Below are 18,742 nucleotides of genomic sequence, written 5' to 3'. Positions count from 1 at the left end.
GCAAACCAAACACATAAAAACACAAAGACATACTCAGAGGCTCTAATAAAAAACTTACCAAAACAACAGAGGCTCCCAAAGCAGACATCCAAAAATCCACCACCTCAAAACAAAACACATGCAACACACACTTCAATAAATCAGTGTGTCGACCAATCGCAGCCCTTATGGCCAAACACCTTGCCTGATACACTAGTAATAGGTGACTCCATAGTCAGACACACTGATGTCCCACTGACCAGGCTGAACAAGGAGAAGGTGACTGTGAGCTGTCTATCGGGAGCTAGGATCCGCCACATAACACACGCACTCAGGTCACTCCAAAGCAAGTACAAATATGACTCCATCATTGTCCATGCTGGTGTGAATGACCTGAGACATACCTCCCTGGACTACATGAAAAGATACATAGAGGAGCTCTCCGATTATGTAGCCCAGGCTGGTATGACCCTGACCCTGAGCAGCATCTTGCCCTCACCAAGAATGATACCACAATACAAAGACAAGATGATCAGCTTTAACAGTTGGCTCAAGTACTGGTGTCATTCTAAGGGGATCCAATGTGTGTCTGCCTGCCTGGGATGATATGTTGGACAAGCCACACTGCTTCGCAAGGGATGGCTTATACCTGTCACCACTGGGCTTCCGGATATTGGCTAAGGCTCTTGCCACCCACATAGTCCCTTTTTTAGGCAAGGCTCAAAAGACAAACTCACCTCCTTGGAAAACAAAAATGGAAAAAAAACTAAGGGTAATGCTGCTCAACGCCAGAAGTCTAAATCTCAAGATGCAGGCACTTGATGCACTCCTCAGCATGGAGAACATCGATGTCTGTGCAGTAACTGAAACCTGGTTCAAGGCTCCTGAGAGCACCCCAGCGCTATCAGGCTATACCTCGTATCATGCTTTTCGGTCCCAAAACCCGGGCCGAACCACAAAGGGAGGGGGGAGTGTCCATATTCATAAAGGACCACCCACACTTCCAGGTTAGTAGCAACACATGAAGCATCAGAGACCATACAGGTGCAACTAACCATAGGCAAAACTGCTATACAACTGGTAGCATGTTACAGACCATCCTCCCAATCTCAAGAACCCCACTCAGCCTTCCTGAAGACATTGGAGGATATGAATGTATCACAAAATACCATCATACTGGGAGACTTCAACTACCCAAACATAGATTGGGTACATTATTCTAGCCCTAATACCCTAGCCCAAAGGTTCCTGGAATTCATAAATTCAAATGCACTGGAACAACTAGTCACCTCTCCCACTAGGGGAGATAATATACTAGACCTGATCACAAACATGGGGACAAAATGCTCCACACTGGAAGTATACCCCTCACTAGTGAGATCTGACCACAAACTAATCACCCTGGATGTACATATCCCACCTCCACCCCCAGCACAAAAGACCACAGTGAAAAACTTTTCAAAAGCAGACTTCACTCTTCTTAAGACTGAGATGGTATCCTTTAAGCGCACTGTGCCAGTGGATACCACATCCCACAATGCCAAATCCTTCACAAATGCTTTCTATGGACATCTCCAAGAATGCATGGATCATGCAATCCCAAACAAATCCAAGTCCCTCTCCACCAAATGTAAGCGTCCTGTCTGGTGGACCTCAGCCATAAACAAATTGTGTAACAAAAGCAGGAAGCTACTGCACGTCAGAGCGAAATCCCATGAAGGGAAGACATCTCTGATCAACATTAGCAGAAAACTACGTTCTCTCATAAAAACATCCAAGGCAAACTTTGAGAGAAAAATCGCTAAGGACACTAAAGATAACCACAAAGCCTTCGTCAGCTATGTTAGAAACCTGGGCGGAAAATATATTAAAGTTTGGATGTATATGTGGAGGAAACAATGTTTTGAAAATATGTATATGTATGGACGCAAAGTACTTCTACAAATGTTTTGGCTTTGTTTTTCTTCCCTGGTGTCTTCTTTTTTGGAATAATGACAATTTTTATATGGAAGCATTTCATGTAGATATTTTATATAGTTTTGATAGTAATAGTAGTGAATTATGTGTGTGATTTTATTGTATTTTGAAAATATATATCAATAAAAATTTATTATGGAAAAAAAAAAAGAAACCTGGGCGGAAACCCTCAGATGTGCTCAGAGTTGGTTCACAACAACAAAAAATACACTGAACCCACAGATATTGCTAACATTCTGGCTGACAGGTTCAGTGCAAATTTCTCCCCTCCTTCACCCCCAAAAGAAGAAATACTTATCCCAGCTGAATGTAATCTCCCTGTCATCTCAGATGTCCAAGTGAGAACCGCCCTAAACAAAGCAAAAAACACAGCATCAATGGGACCTGACTGTATCCCGGGGTGCGTGTTACGTGAACTCCAAGAGGAGCTAAACCCACACATAAAAATGCTATTTAACCTTAGCCTTACTTTGGGATATGTACCTGAACACTGGCGTACAGCAACAGTGGTCCCACTCCACAAGGGGGGTGCCTCTATAGACCCTGGAAACTACCGCCCCATAAGCTTAACTAGCCTGGTCTGCAAAGCTATGGAAAGAATCATTATGGAACTCATAAACAGAGACATAGGGGACCTACAGACACTTGACCCCACCCAGTTCGGCTTTGTAAAGGGCAGATCCTGCCTTTTAAACCTGGTTGACTTTTTTGAAACAGTCACTAGAGCCATTGATGAGGGCAAAGCAAGTCCATACAGCATACCTGGACTTGGCTAAGGCCTTCGACACAATACCCCACTCAGGCATCATAGATAAGCTAAACAGCTTAAAAGTAAACCCTTATGTCACTAGATGGGTTGCAAACTGGCTAAAGGACAGAACTCATAAAGTTAAAATCGCTGGAGCAATGTCAGACTCAAAGCCAGTCACAAGTGGTGTCCCACAGGGATCTGTCCTGGGACCCCTCTTGTTCGGCATTTATTTCTCAGATGTTAAAGCAAACATGGGAGGGCTGTGGCTGACAAAGTTCGCAGATGACTGCAAACTAGGCGCCGTAGTCGATACACCAGCAGACACACACACATCCTACAAAAAGGCCTCACTGAAAAGGACAACTGGTGTCATAGTCACTGCCTTAAACTAAATGCCAAAAAATGTATAGTCATCCCTTTTGGAAAAAACAAAGTACCCACAAATTATCACATAGACAGCAACCCACTGAGTACGAAAAAAGTAATCAGAGACCTAGGGACCCAAGTAGACACTGACCTCTCATTTGACACCCACATTGCCAAAGTGGTTAGAAAAACATTCTACCTTGCACACCTCATCATGAAGGGATTCACATCCAGATCCAAGGATGTCATTGTACCCCTATATTCCTCCCTCATCAGACCCATGATTGAGTACAATGCCCCATTTGGTATGTACCTCACCCGGCATTTGCAACAGCTGGAGAGACCACAAAAGTACCTCACCAAAAGGATCAAGGGTCTCCAACATATGTCTTATTCTGCCAGACTAAAGAAACTTCAGCTCTGTTCAGTAGCATACCGCCTGCTCAGAGGTGATCTCTGCCTGATGTACAAGGCCATTTCCAATCAGGATCTGATGGACATGCTCCACCCCAAAAAATCCAAATCCATCAGGACCACGAGAGCTAAAGACTTAAACCTCGGCACAAGTATGAATAGGACATGCTGGAGGGATAGATTCATAACCCAGAGGCTTCCCATGCTTTGGAACAGGATCCCAGTTCTTATTAGGCAGAGCCCCTCACTGACTCTCTTCAAGAGAAATCTTGATGAGTGGATGGGAGATCGTAAGTTTACCCCAGGGGTCACATCTGTGTCACTGCTAGACAGGGGCACAGTAAACTAATTCTATTATATAAGGGGACCTTCATTGTGTCACTGCTAGACAGAGGCACAGTATTCTAGATTTATTCTGTACATTTTTGTACCATTTCATGGGGTGGCAAAAGCCACATCACTATGGCTAGGCTTACAAATGCCCCAGGGCAGATAGCCTAGTACTATACTATGAAACTATGGACATGAAAGTGTAAAGGACAGAGCGTATTGGAAACAGACTGGTACACGATTCTTGCAGAAAGCCTCGATGTGGAGTGTAGCAGATAGTGCTATCTCATTTTGTTTCTGTTGTGACCACAATGCATATCTTGGATGTTTTAGTTGCTAAGCAGATTATGCATTACTTCAATGATCTTTCATTATATTGAAGACATTTTGTCAGTTAATGGATATTGATACCAACACAGATACAGCAGATTGTTGAACATACTTTATAGTATACCTTTGATATTGCGTCTAACATACTGAGTGATGAAATATTTTGAATTGCAAGTGATGTGGGTAACAGCTGAGAAGATGTTCTTCGTGTTTCACTGTTGCAGTCATCACATTTGGGTTATCTGCCTGCAGGTAGCCCTCAGTCGGCCTGAATACCAGAGTCTTTGGATTTCTGCGTTGGATGCTGTCACTTCTTCCCTGACGTCAGATCGTCAGGGGTATAAAACATGCAGCCGACTTCATTACCCCAGTCTTTCTTGCCATGTGGTGCCCGAAGCAGATGTTCATCGTGTTAGGCTGCTGCAGTCATTACACTTGGGTTATCCTGCCATCAGGCGGTTCCCCAGTCGGCCTGAATTCCAAAATCTTGGTCCGGCGTCGGTTGCTGTCGCCTCCTCCCTGACGTCAGTGCGACAGGGGTATATAAGATGCAGCCAATGCCATTTTCTTCAGTCTTTCTTGCCGTGTGGTGCCCGAAGCAAAAGCAGTTTGCAAGTGCCGGTCGGCCATCTCCTGAGACTTTCATTCCGAATCCAGAACAGAAGCCTTCTACAAAGCTAAGTACCCTGTTGGGGAAACTTTTTTCTTGCCTCAGACCGATGTCAGTAAAAGTTAATAACTGTATTTCTTGTGGGAAGCAAATACCTCATAAGGATTTCCATTCCTATTGTATTCCATGCCTAGGCCCTGACCACGACGTCACTGGTTGTCAGTTTTGCGCTAGGTTTAACAAGCACACTATTAAACGTCGGTTTGATTTTGCCCGACATTATTTTGGTAGAAAATTCAATTATACCATGCCATCGGAACTTCCGACGACCGGAATACACAAAAAGCGCAAAGACAAGGATAGGCATCCGAAGCCCAAAACTGACGATGAAGCCTCTTCTAGGCCAGTCGCTGGTTCTCCAGTTTTCAGCGAGGCGCCTTCGCAGCCCCTGACGACCGCTTCTGTAGAACCACAAGCCGCCTCTGACTCCCACGTGGAGATGGCTGCGCCTTCGGATGCACAAGTTCTTCAGCCTACTGAGACTAACCTTTCAGAGGGATCCAGAGTAGCTGAGCAACACACAGCTACAGAGGGTGTCTTCAGACCTACTCAGTTAAGCATTAAACCCTCAGCTAAGTCTAAGCCTCCTTTAAAGTCAAAGAAACAAATACAGCATTCTCTGGGACAGGCTTCCATGCCTAAGAAACAAATGCTCAAAATGGCCGAAGACCTAATCACTCTGATCAGGGGGTCCCATCCCCCTCCTGATAAAAGACCTAGACAGGATGCAGACTATGACTCATCCGACCAGGTGTCCATCTCTTCTGATTCATTCTCAGACCTAGGATACTCTTTACCCCCTTATGAGGATTCTGATGCTGAGGAATCAATTCCATCAGCCTCACCGCCTGAGGACTACTCCTTTGGGGAAACCCTACATACCATGAGGGAGCATTTCCACTGGGAAGGCCAGGATTTCTCAGAATCCAAGAAAAGGCTCAGAGACTTTCTTTTATTACCTCATCACAGACCCCTTGCTATTCTGCCAGTGTTGGATATTTTGGATGATGTGAATACTGAATCCAGCTTAAATCCTGATTCCTTACCTCCAGCCCCTGTTAAACCTGACCGATACCACAGAGTCCCTGACTCACATAAATTTCTGTATAAAAGCCCTGTAGCTGACCCTGAAACTATTTCTCAGGGACCCAAAGGAGTTAAGGCCTCATCAGCCAAGAATCCAGTTCCCTCCGACAGGGATTCCAGAGCATTAGACAGATGGGGAAACAAAGTATATACGTCTGCAACTTTAGCCATGAGAGCCTTAAATTGCCAGTTTCACATGCTAAAATATCAGCAATTTTTACTGTCTCAGTTAAAACAAAAAATGCTTCTAGAATCAGATCCTCCTAATTTTAAAGAAATGCAGGATTTATTGCATGCAGCTGAACAAGTGGGAAAGCATACATGTGATAGTGTTCAATCTCGCCGTTTGTTCTTACACATGGGTTCGGAGCCGATCCTCGGCTCCGTGTCGGCCGCTTGCAAGCTCTGCATCGAGAAGAAGCTCGAGACAACCTAATACCCACAATCCCCCTCTGACTTTACCCCAGATCTAGTTTGCCGCTGCTGCGTTCGCATCACTGGGATCGAACTCGAGCAACTTCAGATAAGAAATAACTTTTATTATTGCTATTTTTCAGGAAAAATTTATTCTAAAGTACTATTTGGTGACATAGTGTATGTGTGTGTGGTAAGGTAGAAATACTCGGTACCGTTAAGTTTAATTAAACTTATTAGAGTTTTTCGGGGCCTACCACCCCTTACTTGAATTTGACAACCGGACTGACTTGTATATCGGATTCGACATATTTACTGGATTTGTCACTCTACTGGACTTGACCTTTTTTCTCTTACCTGTTTCTTCTTTAAGATGTCTGAGAAAATTAAATCAGGTTTTAAACGTTGCCAGTGTGGCCAAAAAATGTCAGTTACTGACAACCATAGTTCCTGTGTCTACTGCCTTGGCCCTCTCCACTTACAAGAGGACTGTTCAATTTGTCACTCTTTTAGTGGGAGGGTCATGACAGATAGGCGCAGGAAACTCATGGACCGGGGGTTATTAAAACCTTCCTTTCAGGAGGCTCTGGATGCTTCAGACCAGGCATCCAAATCCTCGAAGGAATCGAAGACGTCGGAGCCCAAGTCATCGGCTCCGAGCTCTTCGAGTAAAGTTAGATCACCGGTTCCACAGACTTCGGAGCCGAGTGTTCAACTGTTGGCAGTTTCGGAGCCTCGAGTCTTGGAACCGGTGATGGAGCTCCCTCCACCGACTCTGTTGAGGTCGGCTCCGTCTTCGATACCTTCGACTCGTTCTTCCAGACCTCTCTCCGACACCGATGTAGACTGTGTGGTGCAGAAGTTAATGGAGAATACGGCCTTATCCAAGCTCATCTCGGTCTCCTCTCAATTGGTGTCGAAACTTGAAGGACTTCCGTTATCTCCATCTGTTCCTCCTCCGAGACCTGTCCAGTCTTCGGAGCCGGAAGAAGCTGAGCTGCTGATTGTGGAGCCATCGGTGCCAGAACCGTCCTTTTCTCGGTCGGCTCCGTTCACCTTGACTCCGTCCGATCCGGTACCGGAGTCTCGGAGCCGAAGATCCATCCTTGGTTCCGGGACCGAGAGTCGGACCGATGTTTCGGTTCCGACGCCCTCTCGGGCCTCGGCGGATCGACTCGGTTCCGTCCTCGGGTCGATGCCTTCGTGCCTGTTTCGGGATTCTTCCCATTTCTTCGAACCGGGAGATACCTCGACTGGGACCGGGGCTTCGACCTCATGAGGAAGGTGTTGTCTACCCAGACAACCACGCCAGCAGGATCAGCTTCTCCTCCCCATAAAGGTCCGTTATCCTCCTCTGCACCCACGGCTACATCCAAGCGCCGAGCACCGGTGTCTCAGCCACCCCTGGAGGGTGCCCTCTTCCTCGGAGGCTTCTTCGGATGCTCCCACGAAGAAGTCCCTAGGAAAAGATTGTGTAAGAGGAGACACTTAGATTCTCCACAAGAATCTTTGACATCCGATACTGACTTGGATGAGTCAGAAGGGTCCCCTAAGTCACCTTCAGAAGATGTCTCTTTTTCTGACATATTGGAGATCCTGAAACAGAGAGGTGACTGGCAGTCCCTCCCCCCTTCTGAGGATGAGTCAGTCTTGCTGAAGGCATTTGGTGCTCGCCCTTCCTCCTCCTGGGTCACTCCGCCCTTCGATGAATTAATGGAACTTATTGCTCAAAGGGCGTGGGAGGCTCCTGACACAGTGGAACCAGTCCCTAGGAAGCCTAATAAGTATATCACTGCACCCCAGGACAAGACTTACTTGACAAAAGGAGTTCCAGTGGACGCTATGGTGGTGGCAGCCTCATCTTCCTCATCTGTCCATCCCCCTAATAAAGATTCTAGGACTATGGACAGGTATGGGAAGTGCATTTTTAGTTCAGCGGCTTTTTCCATGCGATCCCTGAACTATTTGACCCACTTTACACGACTACAGAGTGATCTAGTCAAAGAGTTGGGAGATACCCTCCAGGGTACTACAGATGCTGCTGTCTCAGAGAAAGTGACAGCTCAACTTAATACCCTTACATCCATTGTGAACTCGTCCATGAGGCTGATCTCTTACGCAGCCGAAGGTTCGAGTAGGGCAGCAGCTTCAGCGATTGCTCTTCACAGACAATCCTGGATGCGCTTATGTTCATTTGCGGAAGCCTTCAAGTCTTCCTTTACTAACGCCCCATTTGACGGTGCCACTCCTTTTGGCCCCAAAGTAAAGGAGACCCTTACCCGGTGTGAGCAGGAGGGAAAGACTCTGTCTGCTGTCGGAGTCCGTTTTTCCACCCCATCCAGACCGTACCCCAAAGGGCAACGTGGTGGAAAATGTGGTTTCAAAACCCCAAGGATCTTTCCCAGGCACACAGGGTGATGCCCCTTCTAGAGGCAGAGGAGAGGGCAGAGGTGGAAGACGCCGCCCTGGCGGCAGAGGGGGTCCGCAGAATCAAGGTGACAGGGATACACTCCCTGGTAAACCTTTCCAGCACTCCTGAGAGGAGGCCCGACTGTCCTGCTCTGGAGGCAGTCGGGTGTCGCTTAGCTTTATACCCTCAGGCCTGGCAAAACATAACTACAGACAAGTGGGTAAAAAGCGTGGTTACCAGAGGTTACAATATACCATTTCCATCCTATCCCATTCCAAAGAAAAGACTCCCAGATGTGCCACCCCATCTGCGAGAGCCAGCAGCTATAGAAATTTCAAAGCTGCTAGACAAGAGTCATCCAACCAGTCCCAGCGGACCAAAGAGGATTCGAACTTACTCAAGGTTCTTTTAGTTCCAAAGAAAACTGGGACTGGAGGCCCATTCTGGACCTAAGCGACCTCAATACCTTCGTCAAGAAAGAAAAGTTCCGAATGGTCACGCTTCAATCGATCCTTCCATTCTTACAGAAGGACGACTGGATGTGCTCAATAGATCTGAAGGATGCATACTACCACATCAAAATGGCCAGGGCATCCAGAGATCATTTGCGCTTCCGGCTGGGTGCCAGTCAATTTCAGTTTCGAGCCCTGCCCTTTGGTCTGACCTCAGCCCCCAGGGTCTTCACCAAATGCATGGCAGTGGTAGCGTCTCACTTGAGATGCCTAGGATTCCAGGTGTTTCCGTATCTGGACGACTGGCTCCTTTCTGCCACCACCCAGCGTCAACTAGTACAGGCCAGAGACTACACTCTTCAACTGTGTGTTCACCTCGAATTTCCGTAAACTTCGGAAAATCCTTACTACAGCCATCACAGCGTATCTTATTCATAGGAGCGAATTAGATACACATCAGTTAATTCTAAGACTTCCTCCAGAAAGGATACTTTCACTTCAGGCTCACATACGTCTTCTTCTTTTGTCCAGGAAATCCCCAGCAAAACTGGTACTGAAGGTTTTGGGACTCATGTCAGCTTCTCTTATTGCAATACCCTTGGGAAGACTGCACATGAGAGTCCTACAATGGCTACTGTTTGCACAATGGTCGTTCCAACAACTACCTCTGACACACGAGATTCTTATAACGAACACATGCAAATCACACCTAAACTGGTGGCTTCAGACTTGCAACCTTTCCAAGGGGAGACCATTTGTGCTACCCACGCCGACAGCTACGGTGACCACGGACGCTTCCCTGATAGGGTGGGGGGGGGCATCTTTCAGGGACAGACAGTCCAAGGCGAATGGACCAATTTAGAGTACAATCTGCACATCAATGTTCTAGAGTTGAGGGCAGTGTTTCTAGCATTGCAACACTTTGCTCCCCTTCTTCCTCTGGGAACTATTGCAGTTCAGACGAACAACATGTCTGTAGTCTGGTACATAAACAAGCAAGGGGGAACCAAGTCCTATCAGCTATGCAGAGAGGCCATGAGAATCTGGCAATGGGCGGAGTCCACGGGTCGCTTTCTGATAGCAGCACACATCCCGGGGTCATCCAACGTCATAGCCGACAGGCTGAGCAGAGCAATACTGTTACCGCACGAGTGGTCCCTAAAACAGTCAGTTGCGAAAAAGATTTTTCGCACGTGGGGCCAGCCTTCCTGCGATCTGTTTGCGTCTCCAATGAACGCCAAATGCAGGAGCTACTTTGCCCTATTACCCCCTCCAGGGGAAGTCCCCAGGGATGCACTGATTCACGATTGGCCCCCGGGTCTCTTGTACGCATTTCCTCCCTTCCCCCTGATCACAAAGTTTCTCCAGAAAGCCAACAACCTACACAGGACAATAATCCTCATTGCCCCATTCTGGTCTCGTCAAATTTGGTTCCCCTTCCTCATGACACACTGCATTCGGGGACCCTGGATCCTGGACCCAGAGCCAGATCTATTGACTCACTCGTCAGGGGCTCCCCACCCCTCGCTCTTGTCCCTCCATCTAGCAGCTTGGCTGCTCCAATTCCCAACTTAGCCAGGTCTGATCTTCTTTCACCTGCAGTTCAGAATATATTAGTGGCTTCTCATAAAGCTTCCACTACTAAAACATATACTAGTAAATGGAAGCGCTTTGTATTCTGGGCAAATACACAGCAAGTGGACCCTGTTATAGCTCCTTTGAATAAAATATTAGAGTTTTAACAGAATTGTTCCATCAGGGTGCTTCTCCTGCCACATTAAGAGTTCAATTGGCTGCCATTTCTAATTTCCATGTGGAAGAATGTGGGGCTCCTGTTATGGCCCACAGACTTTGTAAAACCTTTTAAAAGGGTCTTTTCATATTAGACCACCAATTAGATCTCCTACGTCACCTTGGAGTCTAAACTTATTATTATCTAAGTTGATGCTGCCCCTTTGAACCAGCCTCCTCTTGCCCATTGAAATTTTTGTCGGAAGACTCTCTTTTGGTAGCCATTACATCCGCTAGGCGAGTATCTGAACTTCAAGCTCTCTCCATTAAACACCCTTATTTGATCTTTCACTCTGACAGAGTTTCTCTTCGCACTAATTCATCCTTCCTTCCTAAAGTTTGTTCTATTAACAATATTAATCAGTCCATTGAATTACCCACTTTCTTCAAGAATCACTCCAATAAAATGGAGTATATGTTACACAAATTAGATGTCCACAGACAACTAAGGTTTTACTTGTGATAGAACAAAAGATCACAGGAAATCTGATCAACTTTTTGTAGCCTTTGCTGATAACAGAAAAGGAGTAGCGGTTACTAAAAGAACTCTTTCTAAGTGGTTAACTGATTGTATCATCTATGTCTATGATTCTTCAGATCAAACTCTTTTGCACAAACCCAAAGGACATTCCACAAGGTCAGTGTCTACATCCCTGGCTCATGCAGCTCGCCTACCACTAGACGCTATTTGTGCGGCTGCTACTTGGTCTAAACCACATACATTCATTTCTCATTATAAGGTAGACAAGGTTTCTAGGGACAGGGCAACCTTTGGTTCCACTGTGCTCAAGAACGTCCTTCCGTGAGTTCCTCAGGAACAAGGAGCTAGGGCTACCCATGTGTAAGAACAACGGCGAGATTGAACACTATCACATATAGAAGTTATGTCCTTACCATAACGCTCCATGTGGAGTGTTCATCTCGCCTTTGTTCTTACATTCCCACCCTCCCACCCTTAGGAAGAACGTTCAGTTTGGTGCCTGGTCTGGGGCATTCTGCTTCTGCATTGCAGTTGTTGTATATATGGTTGACATGTGTACATATATATATATATATATATGTATATATATAGACTCTTAGTTTCTGTGCATATGTGATATTGGCATGAGTGTTTCTCTCTCTGACTGCTGGTTTGCTTGCAAACTAGATCTGAGGTAAAGGCAGAGGGGGATTGTGGGTATTAGGTTGTCTCGAGCTTCTTCTCGATGCAGAGCTTGCAAGCGGCCGACACGGAGCCGAGGATCGGCTCCGAACCCATGTGTAAGAACAAAGGCGAGATGAACACTCCACATGGAACGTTATGGTAAGGACATAACTTCTATTTTTGCAATGTGGTTTTGATTCTCTAAGAGGCCTCCTGCAGAGCAGCAGTTACAGGCTCCGTCATTAGAAGACATGCTTGGTTAAAAGAACATACGTTACCAGATCATGTTAAAGCAAAATTATTGGATGCACCTTTGCAGCAGGATGTGTTTATTTGGAGTTAAGGCAGATGAAGTATTAAAGAAAATGGAGGATAAGGCAAAATCTATGCAAACGGTGAAGGATTTCTTACAGGTTCAGCCTCCTAGATTTAGCAGAAACTGGCCAACTAAGAATTGGTCCTTTCCAATTAGACCGACCTCAAAGGGGAAGATACAGATGTCCAAGAGGTAGAGGTCAAACACAAGGTCCTTACAGTCCTCTACAATGGGTTGCATCTACAATGGGTTGCTTCAGAACAGGCCCCAACCATATAAAAAGCAGCTCCATTGACTTCCCACTACAGCTGCCAAGCAAACCCTTCTCGGCAGCCCCCTTGGGAGGAAAACTGGCACTCTTCTACCACAACTGGCAAATGATCACCAAAGTCAAATGGGTTCTCAAAATTGTATTTCAACGTTACAGGTTCCATTTTCACACTCTGCCAAGGTTAAAAGGAATGTGATCCAAAGTAAACGCTGCTCGAACAACGAGGAAACTCCAAACTGTTTATTCACCAAACAAAAAACGATAGTAACAAGAAATACACATAAAATCAAAAATTCGGTTAAGCGCTTTTATCTGCTTGTACGGCAGATTTCATCAGAACCAAAAAAAGTTACAGGTGTATTCCTATATAGCGATTTTGGCGCCAAATATCACTTAATTACATGATTAAATGCACCACAAGGTTATGTGCATTTCTTGTTACTATCGTTTTTTGTTTGGTGAATAAACAGTTTGGAGATTCCTCCTTGTTCGAGCTGCGTTTACTTTGGATCACAGCCCTTTGGTGTTGTTTGGCAGTTGTTCCGTTCAGCCCTTGAGTGTTCAAGGTTAAAAGGAATGCCAAATCTGCCACCAAATCAATGGGCAGAGGCTCAAAAACAAATTACAGCACTCATGGATATGAGAGCTATTCAAAAGGTACCATCACAGGAGCAAGGACAAGGATTTTACTCAAGACTCTTTCTGGTACCCAGAAAGGACAAAGCCTGAGGCCCATTCTGGATCTTTCATCTCTAAAACACTTACCTGGATGTTCCGAAATTCAAAATGTTGACATTAAAGCAGCTTCTTCCCATGTTGGGCAAGAAAGCTTGGCTCGTGACTTTGGACTTCAAAGAGGCATACCTGCATGTCCCTATCAGACAATACTGCAGAAGATACCTCAGATTCATAACTGCTTCAATGCACTACCAATTCTCTGCACTGCCCTTTGGCTTATCTACTGTGCCCAGGGTCTTCACAAAGTGCCTGGCACCAGTAATTGCATTTTGCAGACAGAAAGGAATTCAAATTTATCCGTACCTGGACGACTGCCTGATCCAAGCAGAGAGCAAGGACATTCTTCTAAAGCATCTGGCGTTTGTAAAAAAGTTAAGTTGCCTAGGGTACACAGTAAATGAAAAGAAATCAAAACTAGTGCCCACACAAGAGATTATATTCCTGGGTGCCAGCTTGAACACAACGGCCCAGATGGCTTATCTCACGCCAGACAAACAAGGACAACTGACTCAATACTTTCAGTTGATGGCAACAAAGACCCAACTCCCTGCAAGAAAAATTCTGCAGGCCTTGGGTTACATGGCATCCTGCATACTACAAATTCTATATGCCAGACTGCATATGAGGAAACTACAATGGTATCTAAAGAATGTATGGTCTCAACACTGTCAAAGTTTGGAAACAGTTATACCACTAATCCCTTGCCTTCAACAGGAGTTTCAGTGGTGGGCTCAAGCTTGTCACCTCAACAAGGGACAGCCTTTTACACAACCCACAGCCAGGCAAACACTGACAACAGATGCATCGGATTACGCCTGGGGAGCACACATGGCAGGCAAATGTATTCAGGGCACGTGGCCCGCAGAGCAAAGGCATCTTCACATCAATCAAAAAGAGATGCTAGCTGTACAAAATGTGCTTATAGCTTTCAAGGACCTGCTGCATCCAGAACAACTACTACTAAAGACGGACAACACCACAGTTATGTGGTACATAAGCAAGGGGGCACTCACTCCTACCCCCTATGCAGACAAGCTATGACCTTGTGGAAGACAGCTATAAACCTTCAAGTTCATCTGCAAGCACAATTCCTGCCAGGAGAAAAAAACACACTGGCAGACGACTTAAGCAGAAACATCATGGATCCCCACGAATGGGAGTTGAATCCACAAATATTCAGAAATGGTGGAGCCCGGACATAGATCTATTTGCATCCCCAATAAACTGCCAGCTACAAAAATTTTGCACAAGGAGTTACCATCCACAAGCATGGAAAGTGGATGCCCTCTCATTCAGCTGGGAGAAACTACAAGTATACGCTTTCCCACCACTACCTCTCCTGCCAAAGGTACTCATAAAAGTCAGGCAGGAAGAGCCAAAGATGATCCTGATTGCACCAGACTGGCCACGCCAGCACTGGTACCCAATCTTAAGGAGCTTAGCCCAAGAACCACCTTGGATTTTGCCTCAAATCCCACATCTGCTGACTCAGTACAACAAACAAATACTACACAGCCAGCTAAAGACCTTAAACCTAGCTGCATGGAAGATTCCTTAGTCAAGCAAGCAATGCCTCTCTCCAAAGCTGTTATGGATGTCATTCTGGAGGCCAGAAGGCCTAGTACCAGGAAAGCCTATTCGGTAAATGGAAGAGATTCTGTGCCTGGAACCAACTCACAGCCTTGACCCTCATGTCCCAAACATTCCTCGGATACTATAATATTTAACTGAGATGCTGGACAAAGGACTCTCCTTCTCATCCATCAAGATCCACGCCTCTGCCATCTCTGCTCATTACAACATGGATCCACCAATTTTCTCTAATCCTCTGTTAAAACAGTCCCTCAGAGGGGCTAAAAACATAAGACCACCCCGTAGAGCACCTACTCCAACTTGGGACCTCAACTTTGTTTTGGAGAAGCTAACTTTACCTCCTTTTGAGCCAGCCAACACAGCAGAATTAAAATATATCTGTTGGAAAACTGCTCTGCTCCTGGCAATAACATCAGCACGAAGAGTTTCAGAATTACAAGCACTAATGGCAGTGGAACCTTTACTCATTTTCCACCAGGACAGGGTGTCTTTAAGAACTAACCCTACTTTTATGCCAAAGGTGGTATCCAGTGTGGCTCTAAACCAAACTATTCACCTGCCAACTTTTTATCCTAAACCACAGAATAAAGGGGAGTGACTACTGCACTCTTTGGACATTCACAGGCAGTTACGCTTCTACTTGGACAAAACCAAAGCTTTCAGAAAATCTGAGCAATTATTGGTAGCATATGCTGCAGGAGCACAGGGAAAAGATATTTCAAAACAGACCATTTCAAAATGGATAGGACATTGTATACGCTTCTGCTACACGTACCATGGAAAACCTGTACCTAGCAGCATTAGATCTCACTCCACCAGGGCAACAGCCACTTCAACTGCCTACCTCAGGGGAGTACCTACCAAGGATATTTTGGAAGCAGCAACTTGGAGTTCTGTACATACCTTCACCAAGCATTACCATCTGCCTCTATACTCTAAATCCAGAGCTGGCTTCGCCACTGCAGTGCTGCAGGGCCTTATAGCCACCCCTAATGGTTTATCGAACCAGCCACCCTTCCTCAGCTTTGGGATTCTACCCAAGTGTAATGACTGCAGCAGTGTAACATGATGAACATAGTACAGTTTTGTACCTACCATAAATGTAGATGTTAGAGTGTATACACTGCTGCAGTCCAGGTTACCCTCCCTCCTTCCCTTCTTACTGGCTGGTACGTACCTATGTCTTCTACCCTTACTACCTATGGGGAGTATTGACGTCAGGGAGGAGGCGACAGCAACCGACGCAGGACCAAGACTTTGGAACTCAGGCCGACTGGGGAACCGCCTGACGGCAGGATAACCCAAGTGTAATGACTGCAGCAGTGTATACACTCTAACATCTACATTTATGGTAGGTGCAAAACTGTACTTTCGCAAGTGTCGGTCGGCTGTCTGCTGAAATTTTTGATGTTCATCGTGCTATGCTGCTGCAGTCATCACACTTGGGTTATCTTGATGTCAGGCGGTCACGCAGTCTGCCAGAATTCCAAAGCCTTGGTCCGGCGTTGGTTGTCGTCACTTCTTCCCTGACGTCAGTGCGGCAGGGGTATAAAAGAGGCAGCTGACACCATTTTCTTCAGTCTTTCTTGCCACGCAGTGCCTGAAGCAGAAGCAGTTCGCAAGTGCCGGTCGGCCAGCTCCTGAGATTTCCGAACAGAATTTCAGCCAAAGTCTTCTTTAAAGCCAAGTACCCCATTGGGGAATCTTTTCTTGCCTCAGACCGATGTCAGACAAAGTTAATAATTGTATTACTTGTGGGAAGCAAATACCTCATAAGGATTTTCATTCCTATTGTATTCCTTGCTTAGGCCCAGACCACGACGTCTATGGTTGTCGGTTTTACGCTAGGTTCAATAAACGCACTATCAAGCGTCGGGCTGATACCGCCTGACATTATTTTGGTAGAAGATTCAATTATATTATGTCGTCGGAACAACCGACATCAGCTATGTTCAAAAAATGCAAGGACAAAGACAGGCAGCCTAGGCCTAGACCAGACTCTGAGGTCTCAGGCCTGCCGCCGGATCCCCGGTACTCGGTGAGGCGCCTACGCAGCCCCTGGCTACCGCGGATTTAGAATTTAACTACCTCTCAGGCAGAGACTACCGGGCCTCTGGAGTCCGATCCTCCTCAACACGCGGACGCCAGCACAGCTGGCGATCCGGATACTAGGGACAGGCCTTCGGCTCCCGAAGGTGTATTTAAACCGACGACTCTCTCGGTAAAGTCCTACGCTAAGCTAAAAGCGATGACTAAGGTTAAAAAAAAACGGGTCCACAGACCACCATGCAGGCCCCTATGCCTAAAAAACAGATGCTCAAAATGGCGGAGGACCTGATCACCGTTATCAGAGGTTCACAACCACCTCCTGGCAAAAGGCCTAGACTGGAGGAAGATTCCCCTCCTCCTGACCAGGAATCCATTTCCTCAGCAGACTCAGAGGAACAGGATTACCCCTTCCCTTCCTACGAAGACTCAGATACAGAAGAGTCTATCCCCTCTGTTTCTCCTCCTGAGGACTTTTCTTTTGGGGAAACCCTGCACACCATGAGAGAGCATTTCCACTGGGAAGGCCAAGATTATTTTGATTCCAAGAAAAGACTCCGTGAGTTTATTTTTCTTCCTCAACATAGACCCCTAGCTATTCCTCCAGTCTTAGACATTCTGGATGATGTTTATAATGAATCTTGCCTAAATCCAGATTCCTTACCACCGGCTCCAGTTAAGCCAGACAGATACTACAGAGTTCCTGACTCTCACAAGTTTTTGTATAAAAGCCCTCCAGCAGGCCCAGAAACCATTTCCCAGGGTCCCAAAGGGGTTAAGGCCTCTACAGCTAAGAATCCACTACCTGCTGAAAGAGATTCCAGGGCATTAGAAAGATGGGGGGAAAAAGGTGTACACGTCTGCCACTTTGGCCATGAGGGCATTAAACTGCCAATTCCACATGATTAAATACCAGCAGTACCTGCTTGCTCAGTTAAAACAGAAAATGATCCCTCAAACAGATCAGCCAGATTTCAAAGAGATACAAGATTTGTTGCATGCTGCAGAGCAGGTGGGAAAACATACCCTACAATGCGGTTTTGATTCTCTGGAGGCCTCGTGTAGAGCAGCTGTTACAGGATCTGTGATACGTAGACATGCCTGGCTAAAAGAGCAAACTTTACCAGAACATGTCAAAACAAAGCTACTGGATGCTCCACTGCAAAGGGATGCGTTATTTGGTGTCAAAGCAGAGGAGGTTTTAAAGAAAATGGAAGAAAAGGCAAAATCAATGCAAACAGTTAAAGATTTTTTACAGGTACAACCTCCACGTTTCAGCAGAAACTGGCCATCAAAGAACTGGTCCTTTCCTGCTACAGACAGACCCCAAAGGGGCAGGTACATACGCCCTAGGGGCAGAGGCCAGGCACAAGGCCCCTTTAGGCCTATACAATGGCAAGCAGCAACTCAGAGGGGGAGACGACAGATCTCAACCCTTCAGGAAGCAAACACAATGACTTTCCTCTTCGCCTGCAAAGCAAAATTGCCCAGGCAGCACCTATAGGAGGAAAACTGGCTCTTTTCACACAGAACTGGCACATCATAACAAAGGACAAATGGGTTTTGGATATTATTACCCGAGGCTACAGATTTCACCTTCACACTTTTCCACGGATGAGAGGCATGCCAAATCTGCCAACAAACCAATGGGCAGAGGCACAAAG

The 18,742-nt window shown here is 46.1% G+C and overlaps 1 protein-coding gene across 4 annotated transcripts in view; it reads left to right on the top strand.

The window, feature by feature from the left end:
• LOC122799903 (E3 ubiquitin-protein ligase RNF14-like) overlaps window positions 1–18,742 on the top strand; it is a 975,557-nt gene that overhangs the window by 300,163 nt on the left and 656,652 nt on the right. The gene's annotated exons all lie outside the window — the stretch shown is intronic.

Source organism: Protopterus annectens, chromosome 4.part0, assembly GCF_019279795.1.
Source record: "Protopterus annectens isolate FY-2018-M chromosome 4.part0, PAN1.0, whole genome shotgun sequence".
Lineage (NCBI taxonomy): Eukaryota > Metazoa > Chordata > Ceratodontiformes > Protopteridae > Protopterus > Protopterus annectens.
The sequence above is the reverse complement of the archived record's forward strand: the minus strand, read 5'-3'. Positions and strand labels throughout refer to the sequence as shown.